We start from the raw sequence: 9,438 nt of genomic DNA, 5'->3' as shown, positions 1-9,438 counted from the left end.
TGCTTTCTGATTTTTAGAATATCAGGGAAGCTTTCCTTGATAATTTCTTTAAAGTTGATTCTAGGCTCTTTTGTTGATCATGGTTTTCAGGGAGTACAATACTTTTAAAATTATCTCTCTTGGATTTATGTTCCAGGTAACTTGTTTTTCCTATGGGATAGTTCACATTATCTTTTAGTTTTTCATTCTTTTGGTTTTGTTTAATTTTTCTTGATTTTTCATAGAGTCATCAACTTCTATTTACTCAATTCTCTTTTTTAATAATTATATATTTTTTATATTTTTGCATGTCAAATGGGGTTAAGTGGCTTGCCCACGGCCACACAGCTAGGTAATTATTAAGTGTTTGAGACTCCTGACTCCAGGACTGGTGCTTTATCCACTGCGCCATCTAGCTGTCCCAATAATTAGTTTCTCCAGTGATCATTTGCACCTCTTTTTCCACTTAGCCAATGCTATGTATTAAGTTTTCTTTTTTCGTTCAGTGAATTTTACTGTCTATTTTTCCATGGGGTCAATTCTGCATTTTTATGCATTTTTCTCATTTGATTTGGACATCTTTTACCACTTGACATAGCCTATTTCACCTAATGCTATTTTCTTCTGTATTTTTTCACATCTGAATCCTTTTTTTGTGGTTTTCTTGCATCTCTCTCATTTTTCTTCCCAATTTCCTCTACCTCTCATACTTGACATTAAAAATTGTTTTTGAACTCCCTCATATCTTATGACCAATTCATATTTTTCTTGGAGCCTTTTGAAATCATAACTTTTGACTTTGTCATCTTCTTTGTGTGTGTATTTAGATCCTCCTTATTACCTTAGTAACTTTTATGGTCATAGGTGTTGGGTTTTTATTTTTGCTCATTTTTCCAATGCAGGATTTGATTTTAATTCTTTGTTAAAGTAGGGCTATATACTAGGATGGAGGGCACATTGTCCCAAGATTCTTGGGTTTTGTGTGACTGTTTTCATTCTAATGACCAGCAAGCTTTCAGTTCTTCCATGGTGGAATGATTTAAGGAAAGGATTTGTTACTCTCCAACTTGTGCTGTGGGCTGTTTGTTAGTGACCTAAAACTCTTTTTTATATCCTCTAAACTGTGAGGAGTTTTTCTAGTCCCCTGTGGCAGCAAGCTATGCTATTCTACTACTCCTTTCCTTGGGACTGTGATCCAAGATTTTGACCCAGATCCGAATGTGGGCAAAGCAAAAGAGTCCTGCTTCAAAGATGGCAAAGAGACTTCTATAATCTCCTTCTGACACTCCTTACCATTTGTGAGCTCCAGAAGCAGCTGCCAACTGCTAATTCAGCAGATCTCTCAAGGTCTGCTCCTGGTCTTCTGGGACCAGGACTCTGTTGCCATAACTTGCACTGGACTGTACTCCACTCTCACACTGATGTGACAGACAGTTTCTATTGACCTGCTAATTTGTCTTTGCAGTCAAGGACTAAGAGGTCTGGAAGCTACCAGTCCCATCACTGATTCAGCCATCATGCTGACTGGTCCTGGCCTGCTGGAGGCCAGGTTCTGCTGACATGGCTTGTGTTGCACCATGCTTCTCTGGTATCAGACCTTTCCTGCCAACCTTCTAAATTGTCTTGGATTGGAAAATTATTTTACTTTATCTTTTTATGGGTTCTGTAAATCTAGCATTTTTAAAAATAATTATTTAAAGATATTTGTATAGTTTTGGGAGATAATTCAAGTTAGTCCCTGTCTTTACTCTGTCATCTGGCAATTGAAATTCTTAACTATGTTTCCCTTCACATGTATGACACATGTTTTATTTAGTATTATAATAAGGAAGAGGCTGTCAAATAGGGTCTTACTATTTTTTATCTATATTGTTGGAAAAAATTCATTTATGGAGCACTATATTCCTGAGCAATAGGCAGCACAGTTCAGACATGAGCTCTCCTTTCTCCCTTAATCTCAATGATGTAGTCCACTTATAATAGAAACATAGAAATACAGCATTTTTATTAGCTACAAAAGAATTTTCTGAATGTTCTAGATTCTTTGAGCGTGTGTATATCACATTGATTATGTTTGAAGCTCTGACTTAAAAGATAACGATTTACAAAAAGGAGAATCCTCTGGCCATGAAACTGCTAAACCCTGTAGTCTGCTCAGCTTCATGCACTCATAGCTACTTCCATTGGCTCCAAAGTTTGATTTAATGGATCTATACTTCTAACACAAGTAGGAGTCTATTAAAAATAATGAAAAATATAGTTTAAGAGGCTTTTCAAAAAAAGACTTAGATCAATTGGATCCCTTCCTTAGTGTGTTAAGTGCTTATATAACATGGTATTGATTAAATGTCTTTTTAAATGGCTAATGTGTTAAAGAGATTGATTTTTGTATTTACTATGAGAAGAAAATTCAGTGACTTTTGGTACAGTCACTACAGTGAATCTCTGAGAAAAACAAAGATGTTTATCTTACTCCTACTTATATAGAGGCTGAGGGATCCCTTGAGACTCATTAAATTTTAAAAGATATAAAAGTGCTTTCCCCTCTTGTGTTTGCAGTTCAATTCTAAAGTTATATCTTTAGTTAAAGGCTATTAAATGCTTTCAACAGAACTCAAAAGTCTAACTAGTTTTTCTAATTTGGAAGATTATTATTGCAAAATTAAATGTTCTGTAGAGTATTCTTAACATTTTTTTTGTCAGATATATTGTAGTTCATTGTAGGCATCAATTTCAATAAAAAATGTTCAAGGTACTTTGTACATGTGTATATACATATCTTATGCAAATTATGGTATTTAGAATTCTTAAGTGTTTGTCTTGCTTTTATAACAGTTAAAGCATTTTAAAATGATAACTCCTTGTTTTATATATTTGTCTTTGTGTTGCAATGTCATCTGCAAATATGTTCACATCATGCTTTAAACTTTAATATTTTCCCATGAAGGGAAAATGAATCTCTGCTATTCAGTTGTAGTTAAATGGCTAAATTTTATTTCAATAAAATGCAGTACTCTGAAAAATAAATAGACTCTTAAATCCAGTCTGGTAAATTCTACTTTCAATTCATTGTAAAATCTGGCTTCAATTTTTAATTTTTTTTTCAATTACAGTTTTGTTTTGTATTGATCCTACTCAAAATGCATTAGTGAGAATAACTGATATCTTCAAATAGCTTCCTCTTTACAATAAGTTATTATTAGTTTGTGAAATTCAAGGAGGATAAGATTTGGAGTTTGAAGTCCTTTAGACTGTTGACTGAAACTTCACAGATTTCAGCTTCCTTCTTTCTAAAGTCCATTACAACTCTATAACTTATAACTTAGGTGGAAGAATATGGACTGGCTCCTTGGGCTGTTATGGTTACTGTGATTAGGGGAATTAGTATAGATCCTTTACTAAGATTCTTCCTGGAACTTAACATACCTGGTGTCTTGAAGAAGCAAGAAAGGACATATAAGAGGAGGAAGAAGGGAAAAGTTTCTGAGCTCCAGCTGGCATCAGGTTACTTCCTTGACTTCTATCTGATGGTGGGAAGAGGAAATGTCTTGGCATCCCCTTTATTCTTGGTTTATGTACTTTTAATGTTAAATTATTAAAGTGGATTTTATCTCTGTTTTATGGCTCATAATTGCCTGTTGCTTTATTTTTAAACATTGCATGTTATTGACCAAGCCAAACTTCCACATTATTAAATTATCTTATGATGAAATTAAGGCAAAAAAGATTTTTAGCTACATTCATTGCAAGATATACATTTTTAAAAAAGAAATGAGTCTTTTGTTTGAGGCAGATGATGGGCTATTAGATAATAGAGGCAAAGTAGGATTACTGATCAATTTTGTTTCTGTGTTCCCTTGTCAAAATCACTTTAAATTAGAAAGTGTTAGGTAAAATCATTAGATGGGAATTAAGCCTAACATGAATATACCTACTCAATTATATTTAGGGTTCCAGTTATAGAAAAATAAAATTTCAAAAAGATTTTTTTTTTGAGGCAGATACCATTTATAAAAGCTGACCTCCATATTTTGAAATAGAGTTTGCTGCAACGTATCCTTGCTTTATCTCTGCTTCTGAAATGTTTGTTGAATTAACTTAAATGTCCACATTACTTTGAGGCAAATAGATGCTTCATGGATAGAGCACTGAACCTGGAATCAGGAAAATCTGAGTTCAAATCTCATCTCAGTCACTGACTTTCTATGTGATCTCGGCAAGCCAGTTGACCTCTGTTTCTATTAGTTTTCTCAACTGTAAAATGAGAAAAATAACTCACAGATTTGGATCACAGAATGTTTACATAATTGTAATGAAGAAGAATGAGGCAATATTTGCAAACTGCTTAGCCCTGTCTCTATCCATATAGACTTCAGACTTTTTGAATTTCAAATAACAAACTTTTAATTTCATAACATTTTGAAAATTATAGAATATATGGCTTTGCTTATTTTCATGGATCATGAAAGGACTTTTGGGGGGCTAAACTGTATCATCATGTAATGATATTATAAAGAAGATATTATATATTAATTGACAAGGAAATGGTATTAAGTGACTTACCCAAGGTCACACACCTAGGTAATTATTAAGTGTCTGATTCCAGATTTGAACTCAGGTCCTTCTGACTTCAGGGCTGGTGGTCTATCCACTGCACCACCTAGCTGTCCCATAATAAGCTACTATTGAAAAAGCACAAAACATTTGAGCCAATTCCTTTTTCTTTCTATAAATTAATTAGAGCTTCCTCTATTGATTCTTCCCCTTCCCTACAAAAAATATAAATAGAAATAAACAATAACAAAAAATTGATAGACTTTCCTAAGAACTTCAGTCATGATTATATAGAATATTAGAACATCTTGAATCTGTTGTATATAATTTTCTGGGAACTTAAATAATAAGAACATCCTTAAAAGTGAACAGAATGTCATAAAAAGAGTCTTGCCTCCTGAGGGTCATGCTAGAAGGAAGAAATATGTATATACTGCTCTTCTATGTATTACTCTTAAACTCTTTTTAAACAGATAACATAGCCATTTACTTCATTTCTTTCCTGAGAGGTAATGTCTATTAAGAGCTCTCACAATACATCCTCAACTACAATTCACTAGATAGTTAACTAAAATAGGTAAAGCTGTAGGGAATAAATAAAACTAAGAAGTTCTTATTAAGTACCTACCATGTGTCAGCTACAATGTTAAATGCAGGTAAAATGAAGATAAAGATGAAACATTCTTTTTTCCTCAAGGGTTATATGTTATAGTTAGATAATTCAGTGGATAGTGCACTGGCCTTAGAGTCAGGAGGATGGGAGTACGAATTCAGACTCAGATGATTGATACTCACTAGCTGTGTGACCTTGAGCAAGTAACTTAACCCTATTTGTGTCACATACAGGGTCATTTCCAGTCATTCTGATTCATATCTGGCACTGAACCCAGATGACTCTAGAGGAAAAGATAAGCTGGGGACTTAGCACAGAACCTTATCACTCAAATGTAATTCATGTGTTTGTCATTATATTATCATGATAATTAAAGGAACAACAAATGTATAAATGGTTAGAGAAAACTCAAACTAGATCCTGTTTACAATCTCTATCAAGGTTAAATTACATAAATGACAACAGCTAAGGAATAGTTCTTAGATCCAGAAAGAGGAAATATGTCCAGTGGTGAGTCTAGTAAGAATTTTATTAGGTGGGGGAATAAAGCAGCACTAAAATGAAGGAAAATATAGAAAAATGAAGTTGCAAAATAGAGCTAGGAGTAAGTTGGCAGAGGCACAAGGATGCAAATCACGAGGTTCATGATGTAACAATTATTTCAGGGATATCAAGCCTGACACTATATCTGAATTTTTGGAGTACAAGTAGTCACAGTGAGGAAGTCATTACTTTTTTGATTGAATAAGTCTCTCACCTAAGTTGGGCTGCTCTTATGGGGATATGAGAAGAGTTATTTTGGGACTCATTGATAGTGAAACAACAGGGAACTCCTTCCATTGACAATTATTATTATTATTATTGGATCTAATTTTGCATGATGTATCCTTAATTTTGCACCCTTTGATGATTCTTAGTAAAAGTAAAATTAATACAATTGTGTTGTCTGAGACAGTTGAAAGCTCTTAGGGTTAATTCAGTAGATAAACAAATAATAGATATATAAATCAGAGTTAACTTTACTTGAGTGAATGGAGTAGTAAAATATGAAGTGGTAAATGAAAAGGATTCCTATAATGGGAAAATAAATTGGAATCTATTATTGCTACTTTAAAAAATTAATTCTACCAGAAGAGGCAGCAAAGTGGTGAAGTCTATAGAGCATCACCCCTAGAAACATGAAGACTTGAGTTCAAATCTGACATCAAAGATTTAATACTGACTTAGCTGTGTGACTTTGGGAAAGTCACTTAACCCTATTGCCTTGCAAAAACTAACAAAATAATTCTACCAGAAAATGGTTAAAGAGACATTTGAGTGTAGCAATTATTGTAGTGCAAAACTAAGAAGCCCCCAGAGCTTTTCCTGATACAATTTTAAATGAAGCCTCTACTCAGAGTCTAAAGATAAAGATCAGGTCTCTGGCGCTTTGTCCACATTCAGATCCAGGTCATAGTCTTTCCCCCACCCCTCTTTGCCATAGCAGAGCAAGTCCCCTCCTCACAGCTCCAGGGCAGAGGGGAGGGTCTTTGGTCATCCACAGGCCAAAACACAGGCAGGAGAGCAACCAGAGCCTCTCATAAGACCTTGAAGGAACTGTGGGCGTGCCCCAATAGCCTCAAAAGCTTGGGAATCATGTCAAAACCAGGGCACAGATTGGGGATATGATTAAGCAGAAAAAAGGAACCTGACAATTACTTTGGTTCCATGGAGGATCAAAACACACACTCAGAAGATGAAAAGGTCAAAACTTCTATAACCAAAGCCTCCATGAAATATAGAAGTTGGTCTCAGACTATGATAAAACTCAAAATATTTTGAGAATCAAGTGAGGGAAGTGGAGGAAAAATTGGGAAGAAAATTGAGGGAGTTGCAGGAAAAACATGAAAACCAAGTCAGCACCTTGGTAAAGGAGATCCAAAAATTGCTGAAGAAAATAACATGTTAAAAAACAATTTAGGTCAAATGGAAAAAGCAGTTAAAAAGGTAATGAGGTGAATCATACCTTAAAAAACAGAATTGGCCAGAAGGAAAAGGAGAGCTCACTGAAGAAAACAACAACTCCTTCAAATGTAGAATTGAGCTAAAGGAAGCCAATGACTTTGCAAGGAATCAAGAAATAATAAAACAGTATCAAAAGAATTAAAAACTTAAAGAAAATGTGAAATATCTCTTAAAAAAACCAACTGATTTGGAAAACAGATCCTGAAGAGACAATTTTAAAATTAATGGGTTACTTGAAAATCATGATCAGGAAAAGATCTTTGACTTCATTTTTAAAGAATTTCTACAAGAAAATTGCCCTGATGTTCTAGAAGTAGAGGGAAAAATAATTTGAGAGAATCCGCCAATCACCTCCCGAAAGAGATCCAACAAATAACACCCAGGAATATTATAGCCCAATTCCAGAACTCCTAAGTAAAAGGGAAAATACTGCAAGCAGCCAGAAAGAAATAATTTAAATATTCAAATTCAAATTCAATTTCAAATTCTAATTCAAATATAGTCAGTATTACACAGGACTTAGCAACATCCACATTAAGGGCTCATAGGACTTGGAATATGATATACTGGAAGGCAAAAGAGCTTGGAATGCAAACAAGAATCAACTACCAGCAAAAATGAGCATCATCCTACAGGAGAAAAGATGGACATTCTATGAAAAAAGGAAATTTCAAATGTCCCTGTTGAAATGACCAGAGCTGAACAGAAAGCCTGATCTTCAATTAATGGACTCAGGTAAAGCATAGTGTGAGTAGATGAGAAGGGTAAATTATGTTGGATATAATGATGATATATGTATTCCGGCATAGGAAGATAATACTGATAAGACTCATATGAACCTTCTCATTTATTAGATTAGTTAGAAGGAATTCTTATAGATAAGACATAGGAGGAGCTGAATTTGAAGGTATAATATATATTTTTAATTGGAGTCAATGGGTGAAAAGGGAATGTACTGGGAGAAAGGGAAAGGAGAGGTAGAATAGACTAAGATATTTTATGTAAGAGTCAGGAAATAGCTTTTTAATGGTATGGTAGGGGGGTAAGTTGAGGAGGAATGAGGGAGCCTTCATTCTCATCAGAAATGTTCCAGAAAGGAAACAGCATACACAATTAATAGGGCATAGAAATTTAGAAGAAAAAAGCAGAGAAAGGGGATGGGAGAAAGGCAATAGGGGGGAAGGGAGATAATGAGAGAGGATAGTCAAACAGAACACATTTTCTCTTTTTAATTTTTGCAAGGTAATGCAATTGGGTGCCATGTCCAGGACCATGGGGCTGGGTGGTTACTGGTCTATGGAGTGGAATGTAGGCCTGGGGCCCCTTGGTCCCAGGGCTGATATTCTGTCCACTGTGCCACATGGCTGGCCTATAACACACTTTTGAAGAGGGACAGAATGAAAGGAGAGAGAAAATATAATAAATGGTTGGGGGGAGAAATGGAGGAAAGGAATTACAATCAGCAACAGAAACTGTGGAAAAATATGAAAGTAACTTCTCTGATAGACTTTTGATAAAGAATATGATCCATGATCCACTCCAGAGACAGAGCTGATGGTATTGGAACACAGACTGAAACACATTTTTTTCTCTCTTTCTTTCACTTTGTTTCTTATTAGGTCTTTTTTTTATTTTTGTGGGGGAAGGGAGATTATGTTTAGTCTTGCAACAAGAGTATTTTAGTAATGTTTAAATAAATAAAAATTTAAATTAAAAAGTGTTAAAAATCACTAGAGAAGGTAGGAATAGAATTTTTCCTTAAAATTATTAAGTATTATTTGTGATATGGATAAACTAGCAACATTTCCCATATGATCAGGGATGAAACAAGAATAACTATTATCATCAGTACTATTCTATATTGATTAGAAATATTGGCTTTAGAAATTAGAAACTAAAAAAATAAAGTAATTAGAATAGATAATGAGGAAACCCAATTTTTCAATCTTTTTAGATGATGTTTATGGTATACTTAGAGAACCACTGAAAATCAAATAAAAACTACTTGAAATAATTAACAACTTTAGAAAAATAGCAGGATATAAAATAAACCCACAAAAAATCATCGGTATTTCTATAAATGATCAATAAAACCTAAGCACAAGAGATGGAAAGAGGATTCCATTTAAAGTAACTGTAGACAACATTAAATACTCAGGAATTTACCTTTCAAGACAAACCCCAAAATTATATTAATGCAATTACAAAATGCTTTTCACATAAATAACTGGTAAAATTTTAATTGCTCATAGTTAGGCTAAACTAATAATAATGAAAATTCTACCCAA

Source organism: Macrotis lagotis, chromosome 1, assembly GCF_037893015.1.
Source record: "Macrotis lagotis isolate mMagLag1 chromosome 1, bilby.v1.9.chrom.fasta, whole genome shotgun sequence".
Lineage (NCBI taxonomy): Eukaryota > Metazoa > Chordata > Mammalia > Peramelemorphia > Peramelidae > Macrotis > Macrotis lagotis.
This window is presented reverse-complemented; position numbering follows the sequence as displayed.